Genomic DNA, 16,268 nt, shown 5'->3' with positions numbered 1-16,268 from the left:
CATTTAAAAAAGTCACCTAATATTCATCCCCACCCCAGACCTTCTGCAAATCAATAAACTCACTGTTTCTTATTGGTTATTAGATGCAATCACGGTAAGTGAGGAAGTAAAACTTAGCAGTAAGTTTTGTGGATGTCACTTCTTCTGACTGCTTGCTCAATATCTTACTGACAGATGTTTGTAAAATACAGATAGCTAACATAAAATACTTTTGAAAAAAAAAAAGATGTATTTTCATGTGTGTGTTTTTCCTTGCTAAAGCAGTTTACAGCTGCAGCTGGTAGCATTAGAGAAGAGTAGATCCTTTGAAAGGCCAAGAAAGGCCCTTAGGGCATATTTCTATTCTAGGTCTCAGATTCCAAAAGCAACTAATAGACAACACTGGGCACAAACTCAAAAGTTGCACTCCCAACCTGAGTTGAAAATAGTGTGTATTATTTATATTTTGTCATGGAAAACTTATTAAAATGCCTGAAATCTAAGCCTGAAATCAAAATCTCACTGACAATACTGGACTTGTTGTGCCGTCCATTTTACTGTCTCTCACTCTCTCTGCATCACATCTTAAAATGATATTAAGCATCATCCTTTAATTTATACCAGACCATTTGAAATAAATTAGAACAATACTAAGAACATCAAAAAGTCTTAGATTTTCTTCCTATTCAGTAAGTAAAATTATTAGTCCTTAATTATTGACTCAATAGGACAAAAGGCTTAAAAAGTAGAAAAATAAAAATAAGATAGTCTGTGACTTTTTGTAACCAAAACCAAGTCCACCATATCATTATGTCTTCAAACTCATGGTTAGTTTTTTGAGAACCACCACTGCAAAGTCTTTTTTCTATATTTTCCTTTTCTTTTCTCTTTTTTTAAGTATCTTCTTGGCAACATATATATTACATATATATATATATATATATATATATATATATTACAATATATATTACAATAGCATCAAAGCATTCAATCTGTATTTCAGGACCGAAACTTTATTTCAGTTGCTCATTGAGTTATTCATTCACTCAACAAACATTTATTCAGCACCAAATATATAAACTTATGAGAGAGAAATGCTGTTTGCTCTCATGTATCTTATAAAGGGAAATATAAAAAATAACAATGTAAGTGTATGTATGTTCATTAAATGTTTATATAACATCTTGTATAAGATGTTGTTGCCTGAATATCTGTGTCCCCCTCAAAATTCATATGTTGAATTCCTAACCCCCAGTGTGATTGCTTTTGCAGATGTGGCCTTTGGCAGGTAATTAAGGTTAGATGAGATCATGAGGGTAGAGATTTTATGATGAGATTAGTGCTCGCATAAGAAGAAACACCAGAGAGCTAAGCAGCTCTCTGGGGCTCTAACTCCTTCTCTCTTTCCTTCTCCCTCTCTCTCTCAATTTCCCACATACACACACAAAGAAGAGGTCATATAAGCACACAGAGATAAGCAAGCAGTCTGCATGTCAGGAAGAGAGTTCTCACTAGGGACTGAATAGTTTGACCCCTTGATCTTGGGCCTCCCAGCCTTTAGAACTGTGAGAAATAAATTTTCATTGATTAAGACACCAGTCTGTGGTTATTTTGTTATGGCAGCCTGAGATGATTAATACGTATATGTTCATAATAATAACTGTGATGAAAGTTATGATGAGAAATGAAGAATGCTGGCAGCACTTACCAGTGAGACCTAATCTAATTTAGGGAGTTTAACAAAGTTTCCCTAGCACTTCCCTGAAGAAGTAGTATGTATTGCTGGCCTGTAATATGAGGAAAAGTAATCCAGATAAAGAAATTATAACTAAGTAATTAGGTATGTGTGGTTTAATTATTAAAGTACTATGATCATAATTGTAAAAGATCATTTTAGCTTCATTTTGAAGAATGAATTATAAAAGATCAAAGCTAGAAGCATGAAGCATATAGGTCAAGTAAGAGTTGATTATAGCTTGTGCGACAGTGGTCACAGAGGTAATAGATTTTATTAGATGAATTCTAGATGCATTTGGAGTTAGAGACAAAATTAATTGCGAATAGATTTATATGAGGGTAAAAGAAAGAATTATCAAAAACTAGATATACATTTCTAACTTGAAAAATTGTACTGCTCATGGTGGAGTTTTCTAAGAGGAAGAACCTTCTCAGACTGGCAGAGGTACAGATTTGGGGAAATAATCAGTAAGCCTTTTGGGCCCATGTTAAGTTTGAGTTGCCTGCTAAACATTTAAGATAAGGTATCAAGTGAGCATTGAATATGCATATCTGAAATTTTGTAGAAAAGGCAATCAGTGTTGAAGATTCAGAATAGAATTATAGATTATAATTGTTTTAAATCCAAAAGCCTGAATGCATGCTCACTGGAGAGCATAGATACAATCATAAGAGAAAACCCAAGATGAATCCAAAGCTTTAAGTAGGAGAGAGGGAGGAGCTAACAAAAGAGAAAGGAAAGGAGTTGTCAGTGAGATAGAAAAACCCATAAAATGTAAGCTAAAAGAAAGCAAACAAAAAGGTAAAAGTTATTACTTTTTCCAAATACATCTGAGTTTAAAAATATGAAAAGATAAATTGATCATTGGATTTAGAAAGCTGGAAATAAGGGACAACATTAAAAAAGTCTGAATGGAACTATAGAGAGAAATAATAGAAAACTGCCATAAAGACAAAAAAGAAAATTGTTATTGAGTTAAGAGAAGAAATTATTTAGAAAAACAAAGAGATACAAGAAAATAAAGTACCCAAACCCATGGCCCCAAGTACAGGAGTAAATGGGGGGAAAATACAGATTTCCCTTGAAAAGGCTTTAAGGAAATCAGTTATTAGAAGGAAACCAACAGTGAATTTACAATACAAAGTAAAGACGAAGGGAACATTTTAAAAAAATTGAATATATGGACAAATTTGTTAGTAAGAAAGGAATTTTAGAAGAGGGAAGTATGAGAATCTGTATCAGATTATTGGATGTGCAGGGTAGTGTGCCAGTGAGGGTCTGGGCTAGATCTCTTCTTCCTAAGGTAAACAGATACAAATCATTATAGGTTTTCTGGAGATATGTCATATATAAGGAATGAATTCTAGGGAATTCACAAATAGAGATATTTATGTTATAGATATTGATTACAGACTTACATTTAAAATTATACTGAACTCTTTTATGAGGCCTTCCACAAGCCTCTTCTGGCTGAGTTTTATTCTTGTCTTATATGTTCATATATTGCTACATACATATCTCCATTCTTTCCATTATTTTGTTTCTCTCATTTTCTGTCCATGAGTTTTTCTCTCCCACTACATCTTTTGAGAGGAGAGATTGTGTATTATATTTCTTTGGATTCTGGGTACATAGAATAGTGCTTATGAAGTGCATACAAATCACTAGAAATGTATCAGTTGATGGCATTAATTGACTTCAAGCATCAGGAAGGGGGAAAATACTCATGTGTCATCCAGGGGACATTGTAATGAGATTTTCTTCATAGGCTTCTTAATATGTAATATGAAATATAAAGTTTTAATTCCCAAGAACATGGGTCTTTTTTTTTTTCTTGGAGGGTTGTGTTGGAAGTACAATTTTATCAAAGAGATTCAGTCTTGTAAGAAGAAAGAATCATGTTAGCGTTTCTTAGCCTTTATCTTTTTACACCTGAAAAATAAACAACAACCTGTTTGTAAGCAGAGAAACTTAAAATTGTCTAATTGTTTCAATCAGAGAAAATTTAACACAGGGAATTGGTTACAGTTTACTGAAGACCAAAGGAACATAGTTTATGAGAAAGTAAGTAGAGATTAGAAACAGCAGAAAGTACAACCACTACTAAGACTGGAAAACTCATAAAAGAAGAGATGATATGAGAGCCCCGAAGCTGGTACTCTATAGCAAGGGCTAAACCTCAGCAGGAACTGAGACCCGGAGGGAAGGGCTGTTTTGTAGGAAAGAGAATAATGGAAAGTAACAGCTGATGCCAGTGAGTCTACTGGAAGCAGAGAAGAGAGCTTAGAAATAATCTCACTTCTTTCCTACACTTGACCTATATTCTTCTGATTCCAGAGGGCAGACACTTAGACAATTTTGTTCTACAATACTAAGGACAGCAAGAAGAGGAAGTGTTAGGAATGCATCTAAGAGGAAATAGACCAGTTACTGGCACACATTCTTAGATAATAGGTATTTAAAGATAAATCTCTCAAACATATCTTACTAAATAATATAAGATGATGACAAAACACAGTTGTATTATTACTATAGAACAACTTGGCTGAAACTGTGAATGCTTGGATGCATTTAGAAGTATTATCCATTTATTCATAAATTGGTATTAGTATAGAAAAATCTATGACTAAATCTTTATTCCCTCATTTGGTTCACACATCAGAAAAAAAAAAATCCATTCTTTTCTGATTTAGAAAGAATAGTATTAAGATGGTAGAGTTCACTGACTTTTGAAAGCATAGGAAGAAATTAATTGAGCAATATTTCTCGCCTCAGATCAGTGTTGTATGCCATTTTTAGTTTGAAATTACCCATTTGACTCTGCTGCAGGAAAATTATGTTGGACAATTTAAGTAATAGCAATCAGAATTAACGATTATGTTCATTAAATTCAAATGCACTAGAAGAATTGGCATTGAAATCATGTTCCACCATCCAAAAGGAACACTTTATTTTCAATGTTTTTTCTTAATACTTTTCATATGTAATGACATAGAATAAGTCAAAATTACTCCCATATATTCAACCAATAGTTTATTAGTTGGGGATTCAGTTTCAGCTCAGTTTTGTTCCTTAATAGGATGTATTTATTTAAAAAATAGAAGGGGGGGAATATCTTCAACTAAACATTATAGATACTTCTGATTAATATTGTTGATATTAGTTCATATTTTCCCCCTAAATTCAGTGGGACTTTTGGCAAATCAATTGCTATTTTCCTGTTACTGAACAAATAATAAATCAGCCTGGTTGAGGGCAATGAAAAAAATCATATCAACTAGTAAATTAAAATACACCTTAGCTTTTAGCACCTTCTCGGGCTTACCTGATCAGAGTTTTCCAGGCAAAGACAAAGTGGACCAGGGAGGAGTGGGGAGCTATAGATAGGTAGTCTGGACAGTAGAAATAAATACCCTGTGCAAGAGCCTAGAGGGAAGAGAAAGCATGTCATATCAGGGACCAGCAAATAATTCTATCTAGGTAAAATGTTGAGTACTAATGCAAATGTGACAGAATATAGAGCCAGAGTGTTAATAAGGAAAAACCCATGTCATGAAAGCACTGGAATTTGGAAAATTATCCAGAGTGATGGAATTTCATTGACTTTTTGAAAGGGAGAAACACGATCACATTTTCATTTTATAACATCCTTTCCTTAGTATTGAGAAAATATTGATAGCGATATTGCATTAAATTGAAAGGAGAGAGAGCAATTCAAATGTTGTTACAATTATCCTTGAAAGTGATATTAGTTCCTGAGCTACTTAGAGGTGAGAGGGATAAGAGAGAATTAGGATTATTTAAAAGCCATAAAGAAGAAAGCAATGAATAGTGTTTCATTAGATGAGACATATGAGTTAGAAGGAAGCTAATCCAAAACCATGGTTAAACCCTGAACTCTTTCTATTCTGTGTTTGCTCTTGTGTAGCTTCACCTGGCTGGAGGGAAAACACAACCACATGGACTGGGTCTCAGTTAACATGTGCATGGTTTTTCAGTGCTTCCTGGCTCTCAAACCTTACTCCGCTAAGTCACTTACTCTCCCACTACCAAGAATCACTGTTTCACACATTTTCATCTCTAATCAGTTGCTCAGTATTTCCTTTCATACTCATCCTCAGGTGATACCCCTGCTCTGTACTTCACTGGGATAATTGGAAGGAATTTCATAGACTTCTATTGTCATATCTACACATCTACCTGCACAAATATATGCAAACACTTTCTTTGGCCTAGTTATTGATAATTCTCTCTAAAACATGCCCCTTTTTGTGGATATTAGATCTAATACCTTGTTACCATAATCACCTTACCTCCAAAAACTTAATGTCAGAGCAATAATTCTTTGGTGATGTAGTCAAGTTTCATGGCCTTAAAAACCATCTGTATATTGATAACTCCCATTTTTTTTCTCCAGTACAGTTCTACATCCTGATATTCCACCACTCTAGACATTTCCACTTGGATATCTAATATACCTAAATTTAATATGACCAAGATAGAATTGCTCCTTTCTTCTCAAGCCTGCTTCACCAATAACCTTTCTTCAATTAGTTGACAACAACTCAATCTTTCCACTTGTTTGGAACAAACATTTTTAAGTCATTCTTTGTTTTTCTCTTTCTCTTGTATCCTGTGTTGAATATGTTACAAGTCTTACGTGTTCAACATTCAAAATACATCTAAAGTACTGTCACTTATCATCCTATACTACTATCTTCTGGCCCAAGCCACTGTTATTTCTTTCTTTGGATTAGCACAAATAGCCTTCTAATAGATTCCCCTGCTTCCATGCTTGGACACCAACAGTCTATTCTTTATTCTTCAGCTAGAGTCAGTGAATCATGTCACTCTTCTGTCATTCAATATCTCATAATTCCTCTCATTCCACAAATGCAATGCCAAAGCCATTGAAATGGTCTACAGGGTCCTTCTATACTTCCCTCATTACTTCTAGGATGTTAATTCCCCGTTACCATTGACTTCATCATCTACTTTTCACTCATTGCTTATTCATCTCCAGCTATACCAGCTTCCCTGGCGTAATTAAAATATGCTAGGAATATTCTAATTTTAGTGTTGTTTTTTTTTTTTTTTTTTTCCTAGATATTTCCTCTGACTGGATCAGACTGGATCACTCAATCCCCAGTTATTCACTTGGATAATTCCATCACTTCTTTCAAAGCTTGGCTTAAATCTTATCTTCTCAATTAAGTCTACTCCTGACTACCCTATTTAATACTACAAGTTTCCCACCAACCTGGACCTCTTTAAATCTTCTTTAGCTTACTCTCATCTCCATTTTAAAAATATAATTTACTTATTTACTGTATTTACTGGTAATTTTTATCTCATCTCTATATTAAAAGCTTAATAGGTCACATGTCTACGCTGCCTTTTCACAGATATATCCAAAATAATGAAAACAAAATCTAGAGCACAGTAGGTGATAAATAAACATTTATAAAATTAAAGAATGTATGCATGGTTTTCTCTGGGTATACGCCCAGTAGTGGGATTTCTGGGTCACATGGTAATTCTATTTTTAGTTTTTTAAGGAACCTCCATACTGTTCTCCATAGTGGCTGTATCAATTTACATTTCCACCAACCATGCAAGAGGTATACCAAAGGGGAAGGTGGGGGTTGGGATGAATTGGGAGATTGGGATTGACATATGTACACTATTGATACTATGTATCAATAGCACAGAGTACTCTACTCAATGTTCTGTGGTGACCTAAATGGAAAGGAATCCAAAAAAGAGGGGGTATATGTATACATATAGCTGATTCACTTTGCTGTACAGTAGAAACTAACACAACATTGTAAAGCAACTATTCTCCAATAAGAATTTTTTTAAAGAATTTGATTTTTGAAGAATGGAATAATGCCATTTGCAGCAACATGGATGGACCTAGAGGTTGTCATACTGAGTGAAGTAAGTCAGACAGAGAAAGACAAATATATGATACTGCTTATATGTGGAATATAAAAAAATGAACTTATCTACAAAACAGAAATCGAGTTACAGATATAGAAAACAAACTTATGGTTACCAGGGGTAAGGTGGGGAGGGATAAATTGGGATTGACATATATACACTACTATATATAAAAGAGATAACTAGTAAGGACCTACTGTATAGCACAGAGAACTCTACTCAATACTCTATAATGGCCTATATGGGAAAAGAATCTAAAAAAGAGTGGATATATGTATATGTATAACTGATTCACTTTGCTGTACACCTGAAACTAACACAACATTGTAAATCAACTATACTCCAATAATTTTTTTTTTTTAAAAATGATGCATACATGAAGTCTGTTACTTTTGCCCAATTTTTTCTAAAGGCATTTCTGTTTGAAGTGTAAACATCTTTCTTTTCTTTTTGTTTTTTTTCTTTTATTATTTTTTTTTCCTTCAGCATCCCACCCTGAGGTCATAGAGATCATTAGATCTAAATGACTGAATAAGATAGATGCCAGGAATATAAAGAAAAATACCTTAAAATACCAATATATCAAATGTTATCCAGTGGCTATTTGTTTTTTGGGTTTTTTTAAGTTAGTCCTTTGAACCATCTGGAGGTTGTGTTAATATCCACATTTTATATAGGAGGCATAGGACATGCAGAAAAATTAAGTAACATGCCCAAGGTCATACAACCAGAAAATGGTACAACTACTGTCTGAGCAGAAGAATTTTCACTCTAGCAGAAGAATTTTCAATTTTTTCCCTCCATTTTACATGGAGAACCATTATAATATTCTAGTTTTTATTTCTTATCTCTATTCTAAATGCCGTGTTTCTTCATATATTTTCTACTTTCTCATCACTCTAATCACATTTTTTAGGCTATAGAATTTGTCAGTGATTACAGCCTGTCCCCCCAAATCAAAGTGCATTTCTGTATCAAGTCTCAGTTTGGGTGTATAAATATGGTAATATGTGTCACTGGATTATTTCTTTTGAAGCAAAACTTGTTCATTCCAGTAACATAATAACAGTGATATTGGTGTTTGCCATGGCATGACTAGCATATTTAGCTCTCTCTATGGTGACCAGGAGGAAATATTAATACATGCATTTTTTCCCAGATGCTTGCTTGCATTCCACCTTTGTGCTTCTCATCTGTCCTTAATGTCTCTCTTCCTTTTACCTTTATAAAAACTCTAATAAATATGAGGTATATTGCTAGGCAGTAGGAGCACAGATGTAAAAACAGGCATAATCAAGGCATTCAAGGTACAAATTAGGGAGATACCTGCATACATCACACTGGGATACATTCTTCTCTAAATGCTGTGATGGAGATATATGCAAATAGGGGAAATTAGGTTTTATTAGCATCTCATTATTTTTTCTAAGTATATGTTTCTGTGTGTGCTTACTTAAAACAATTAATTTGAACTGAGTCTTTGTCATTTAAAAAAAAAAAACCCTACTTCTGTTTTTAGGTGTGATTATGTAACACGAAGATACAGGAATTACTTGTCACACGTTCTCTGGGATTTCAAAGTTTTTATTTAAATAACATTGAAGATGTCATAGTAATTTAGTTTCAACCTTTGAGAAAAATGTTCTACAGAGACTGAGCATATTGTGAAGCTTTTTACAGACTTAAACCAGAACTATTTTAAGGACAATTTAACTTTAAGCTAGAAGATGCTTTAAATAGTAGTAGCATGCCTTTTGAATTTAATGGCTGTACAACTTCAATCACGAATACTTTCTCAAATTCTTTTTCAAACTGAAAATTAAAGAAGATTGTTAAATACTCTAACCAGATAAAGCTTAGATGAAACTTTTGTTCCAGATATTGTTGCACTTGTTTGGTTGAGTCAAATTCAATATTATTGTGAATGTCAGAAGGAATTTGGCATCAGCGCTGCAAATATTTTGTTTGAAAATGTGTATTTAAACAGCTGAGTTAACATAGAGACATCTGTGCATCTTTCTAGTAACAAGGGACCCAAAGTATGTTTTCTAGACATTGGTGCTAGCAAAGACCGGTGTGTCAAATCCTGGGATGAGTGAAAAGTATGAATTCATCACTCTGAAAGCAATGCTTTTTATTGATCTTTGGGGAAGAAATAAGGGAAATTCGGAGAATTACACAGGAAAAGATATGTAGAATAGAAATTTTTCATGTGATGATCATCAAACATCTTTGGAACTCCTTTCTTTGGCTTGGGAAATTTCTCCTACTGTGATTCACATCTACCAGTGTAAAAGCCAAAACTTGCCTTTCTAGTCATAGGACCAGAGATAACACAGGTCTGTGATTCAAAAGTGAGAAAGCACAGATGCACAGAGTTCTATTTTTCTTGAGGAGGCATTGGAGATATTTAGCTTTAGGAGGACAGCAGGATCAGGAATTTTGCTGTCCACTCCCTTGATTTACCTATAAAAGCCAAGATGTCTTTGATGAACTACCCATTGCAGAATGGTTGTAGCAGAATGGTTGTTTCTTCCCTAAAGCAATTCCCATACTAGTCTATGTACTTTTCCTGCTTAGTAACTTCCCCTGCCAAACCCTCTGGCACTACTGGAGAGTCCGTGAGGTATGAAATATTGTTTAATGAATTTATTGTCTGATATAATTCTGATTGTTGTAACCAAGAACTCTGTGTGATACAAGTGCCTTCATATCATGGCTCAACTTTTTCATGGCTCTTTGGACAATTTTCTCAATTTCCTTGCCCTTCTGCTTCTGTCACAACTTTCTAGGAAAACACATACACACACACACTTTCATTTATATTTTGGTTTCCTCTTTGCCTTTGTGCAGACTTCTGATAGCTGCTGAAAAAAAAAATCACAAAACTGGGCTTGTGACATCATGATAAATTCATATTATTCAATCTCAATTTGGCCCTTCTCATCAACATTTAAACATTCTCAAAGTTCTGAAATATTGAAAATTATATATTTCCCATTGTACCTTATCTATATTAGCTACTCGTTTTAACTCTTCCTTTTTTCTGATCTTAATAGGCCTTTGTCACTCATAACAACTTCAAGGTTTTTTGGTTGAAGTGACCACACAGTACAGTGAAGATAAAGCCAGGAAAGTGGGTGATTTAGTTTGGATGACAAGAAGGTCCATGGTGGGACCATTTCAAGAAGCAGTACTTGTCTTGCCTGGAAGTGGGCTTGGATAAGCCTGTGTTTATAAACCCTCTGGTTAAGACAGAATTTATATATCATCTTATTATGGTTGACAGGAGAAAATAAATCATATGAAGGACTTAAAATATTCTTTTCTTGTGAAAATATGAATTTTAATTTTAAAAAATTCTAGAAATGTAGTTATATCAAACTTAACACTCTTAACACCTTTTTTGTAAAACACTCATCCCTTGATTTCCCTGATACTAAATTCTGAGTTTTCCTATACCTCTGTCCTTCTCCATCTGTGCTCTAATTCCCAATACTCAACTATAAAATAAATGTTCAGTAGTTTGAATGCGTCTTAAACTCAACACATCCACATCTGAATTCTCTATCACTTTAAAAGCTTTTTACTTTCCTCCTCTTCCCCTGTCTATCTCTTCTTCCCATACTTGTCTCTGTCCTAGGAAATATCTGTGACTCTGTCTTCCCCTCACTTCTCATATTCCATCAAACACCAGTTTTAAAACCGTACCACCACTTATCTGTTTGTAAAATTCACTTACTTTTTTCTTTCTCTATATATACTATGTTATTGAAGACACCATCACTTTTCACCTATATTACTGTAAAAGGTCTGCTGAATAGAAATCATGTCTATCCTCTTATCCCCTTCCAATCTATACTCCACAATGAAGCCATAAAAATAATTCTAAAACATTGACGAGTAAATGTCTTCCCTTGTGTGAATCCTTTCCAAAGCTAACTTTGAAGCTAATGATGTTGCTTACTACTACTTATTCTCCTGGTCAAGACTTAAATATACTTTTTAGAGAAGTGTTTCAAAACTTGCTACAAATAGTAATTTTTATTTTAGATGATAAGAATTAGGACAAAAGTGATTTCTTGTGTATCCCTTAACTACTTATTGTGGATATAGATGATTTTACTACTTTTGTCTTTTAACCTTTCTTCTAGTTTTATAAGTGGTTGATCTACTACTTTTACTGTATGTTTGCCAGTGAGATTTTTCCTTTCATAATTTCACATTTCTAGTTGTTATCTTTTCTGCTTAGAGAAGTCCCTTTAACATTTCTTATAAACCTGGTGTAGTGCTGCTGAACTCACTTAGCTTTTGCTTATCTGTAAAATTTTTATTTCTATTTCCAATCTGAATGATAGCTTTCCTGGGTAGAGTATTCTTGCTCATAGGTGTTTTCTTTCATCACTTTGAATGTATCATGCCACACATTTCTGGACTGCAGAGTTTCTGCTGAAAAGTCAGCTGAGAGTCTTATGAGTTCCATTATATGAAATTAGTTTTTTCTTGCTGATTTTATGATTCTCTCTTTATCTTTAATTTTTGCCATTTTAATTATATTGTGTCTTCATTTGGACCTCTTTGAGTTCAGCTTGTTTGGGACTCTCTATGCTTCTTAGACCTGGATATCTGTTTCCTTTAGCAGGTTAGGGAAGTTTTCAGCTATTATTCCTTCAAGTAAGTTCTCCCCCCCCCCTTCTTTTTTCTCCTTCTGGGACCCCTATAATACTTGATGTTCTCTTAGAGATCTCTTAACCTATCATCATTTTTTTAAATTATTTTTTCTGCTCAGCTTGGGTAATTCCCACAATTCTGTCTTCCAATTCACTAATACATTCCTCTGTGTCATCTAACTTACTGCTGTTTCCTTCTAGTTTTGTTTTTATGTTTTGTTTTGTTTTGTTTTTCAGTTCTTGTATTCTTCAAGTCTGTTTGGTTCTTTTTCATATTTTATGACTCTCTGTTAACCTTCTCACCGTGTTCAGCCATTTTTCTTCTGAGTTCAGTGAGCAACTTTATGATCATTATCTTGAACTATTTATCAGGTAAATTGTTTATCTCCACTTCATTTAGTTCTTTTTTCTGAGGTTATTTTTTGTTCCTTCATTTGGAACATATTCTGTCTCCTCATTTTTGCCAAATTTTCCTTGTTTATTTCTATTTATTATGTTGGTCAATTATGTTTCCCAATTTTGGAGGAATGGCTTTATGTAGGAGGTGTCCTATGGGGCCCAGAAGGACAGTCCTCTCTGATCACCAAAGCTATATGCTCTACAGCTGCCCCCTATGTGAGTCGCATGGCCCCTTCTGTTGTGTTGGGGCCAATTACTGTGGGTGAACTTGTTGATGGGGCTGGCCCCAAGCCCAGTTGGCTACCAGGCCCTGCCTCATGTGGTGGCTGCCAGCTTGCTGGTGGCAGGGCCGGGTTCCAGTGTGATTTGCTGCGGGAACTGAGGGGTCCCAGGGCTGGTGCTGGCCCACTTGTGGGTAGGTTCAGGTCCCAGGTCTTTTTTTTTTCTTTAGATTCCACCTGTCAGAGAGATCTTATGGTATTTGTCTTTCTCTGTCTAACTTATTTCCTTTAGCATAATAAACTGAGGGTCCATCCATTGACCCTCAAACGCTATGATTTTTTAAAAACTGAATATTTATTTTCTTTGTTTACTTTGCTTCTAGCAGTTTAATGATAAAAGGTGAAATTGAGATAAAAATGTCAAAGATAGTTCAGTAAATGAAAAGCAGAAAAATATAACCAATCTGAATATTTGAAAGTTGTCTGTCACTGCTTCTGGGTACAGAATGAGTATATTTCTTTCTTTTACTCTGTAGTATTTGTGGGACTTTAGTATTGGCCACAGGGACTAGTCTAGAAACACAACTAGATGAAGCTTCAGCCAAGTTAGAATGTTATTGGTTTCATTAATTAACAGAACAATACAAAATATGGGGAACTTCATTAGCTTTTAAGATTATAGTTATTTTTCTCTCAGGCCTCAGGGTACATGCTTAGTTTGATTTTAGATTTTCTTTTTAAGTATTAAACATGTATCTAGTGGGAGCTTCCCTATTACAATTAGTTAGTGGAGCAAACCATTATGTGGATTTTGTGGGGAGCTGATATAATATTAATAAGAACTCCATACCAGGGTAAATGTTGAGGAACTAGAGATTATTCAGTTTATCTCTCTGCGACAACAGTGGAGCACAGCATTGATATGATGGATACAATGGAACTGAGGACACCAGTGGTCTATACTGTACATGCTAGTTGTTTGTTTATTTATTTATTTATTTATTCATTCATTCATTTGGTCTCTAGGTTCTGGCAAGAAAGTTTGACAGAAAGAAGAGTGACCACATTAGGGAACTGGGGCTTTGTCCTGCATAGCTGTAATCTCCAAACCAAAGATTATGCTATCTTCTTAAATTCCGCCATAATACCATCTCAGTCTAGGCTCAGTCAGAAAAACAGAATAAGGGACTTTAACATAGGAGTTAGGATTTACAGGAGAGAAATATGAAGGTGGGGAAACAAAGATGAGTAAAGTGACCAAAAAGGCCAAGATTGCTACAGCAGAAAGTCAAGCAAGTAGAGGCTGCGGCCCATAACATGATCTGTTAGCTCAGGTGGTTCTCAAAGGAACCTGTTGTGATTCTCAAGAATGTCCCTCCTGTCTCTGTCATCAGCATTAAAGCAGGTGATAGATAAGCAGTTCCAAGCTCTGTGAATCTCATGTTTGTTCACTACAACCACTTCTTAGGAATCACATAATTTACTCCCATTCCCCTTGTCTTACATGAGTTTGTCTCATTCTTATTCTTACTAAATATCATACGGAGAGGGCATTCTGATAAACATGGTTCCAGATCTTTTCCCGTCATTGTAAAGAACAGCACTGGAAGTAATGCTAATTTGACAAAAATTCAGAATAGTTTCTTTGGGATAGAAGCTGTCATCAATCATTTAATAGAGGAGGAAATTAAAGTTTATAGAGTTTAGGTAGCTTGCCTGAAAATGCAGGTTAAAAATGAAAGAAAGTAATTAAATGCAGGGTATTTGAACCACAAAGAATGTGTTATTTTGTTGTTTTCGATGGTTGTTTTTATTGTCTTCATAGCATCAGTGATTCTGAACACTAGCTTAACACTGGAATTACAAAGGGCTTCAAAAAATTGTAAGCAGCTATGTGAAGCTCCAGAGATTTTAATTTTACTGCCCTGAGTGGGAATGAATGGAATTTGATTTCTATCAAAACATCCTAGGGGACTCTGATGCACAAGAAGGTATGAGAAACACTGAAATAGATCAGACTTATATTCACCCAGGATTTTCAAATTGTGGATCATAACATACTGGTGGGAATAAATATTTTCCTCATGAGCCTTTAACAATTAAAAAATTCAAATCCACTCTTGTTCCTACAAATAAATTATAGACAATTCTATGACTTATAATTTAGTATTATTTTTAATATTAATATTATTTTATTTCCCATATCTTAATGACTACTATATAAAAGTACATATATATCAATGATTACTTACAATTGTGATTCATACACTATCATCAGTACACTGCTATAGAAATCAATTATTCTACTTTGAATATTGGCAGGTTTGCACAGTTGCAAAACTTAGTGAAAATCTATAAAACTAAACAGCTGGATTGGTCAAAAATTTCTGGGAAATTTCTTTATTGTATGGATAACATCATTTTTATGTTTAATGGATTTTATCTTTTAAATACAGTTTTCTTATAATTTACAATAATGAGTAATTTGATATATGGGTAATTGCTTAGAATTATTACTGACAGAAAGTAAGTACTCAATAAGTAAAGTTTTTAAAAAGTGGAAAAGAAAAGACATAAAAATGTATATACTGAAAAAATTTACATTGTTTTTGACCTGGTTTTTACAATAGTGCACACTTGCATGCATATAAATTTTATTTAAATCATTTCATAGATATTTATTTCTATCTATATATTTAACTGTACTATTTGTCATCAAATCTATGAGGCCATTGGTTGTAAGAGATACCATTTTTATGTGTCACTAGAGAGAAAAAACCCTGCTAAAAAAGCTGTAACACAGGCTTTATTTCACATAGAACACTTATTTTATACCCTTTGACAGATCTCTTAATTTTATTTAGGTATAGCTTTTTCTCCTTAATAAAAGGAAAATATGACTAAAATAACTCAGTTTAAGTGGTAGATCTTACAAGTGTCCATTTTCCTCCATTTCTGAATACATGGAAGACTGAGAGTCTCAATCCCCATGCAGTGAGTTATTGCCATGTCTGTTGACCTGATAATAAAATGGAAACAGAAGTGAAATATGAAATTTCTGCACTGAAGTGGTGATTGTTGGAGAAGCTTCATGCAACAATGGAGCCACAGGTTTGAAGCAACGTGGCCATTGATGCACCACACAGAAGACAGTTCTCTGAAAATTGAGCTAGATTTGCAAAATAATTTGCATAAGTAAGAAATCAACTTTTATTGCATTAAATCATTGAAATTCTGTTACTGCGGTATAATATATCCCATTTTGATGGATGCAAATACTGACACAAAAATAGGGCAATGACCTAGAAACTTAAAATA

The sequence above is a fragment of the Stenella coeruleoalba genome, assembly GCF_951394435.1.
Source record: "Stenella coeruleoalba genome assembly, chromosome: 4".
NCBI classification, from domain to species: Eukaryota; Metazoa; Chordata; class Mammalia; order Artiodactyla; family Delphinidae; genus Stenella; species Stenella coeruleoalba.
The sequence above is the reverse complement of the archived record's forward strand: the minus strand, read 5'-3'. Positions refer to the sequence as shown.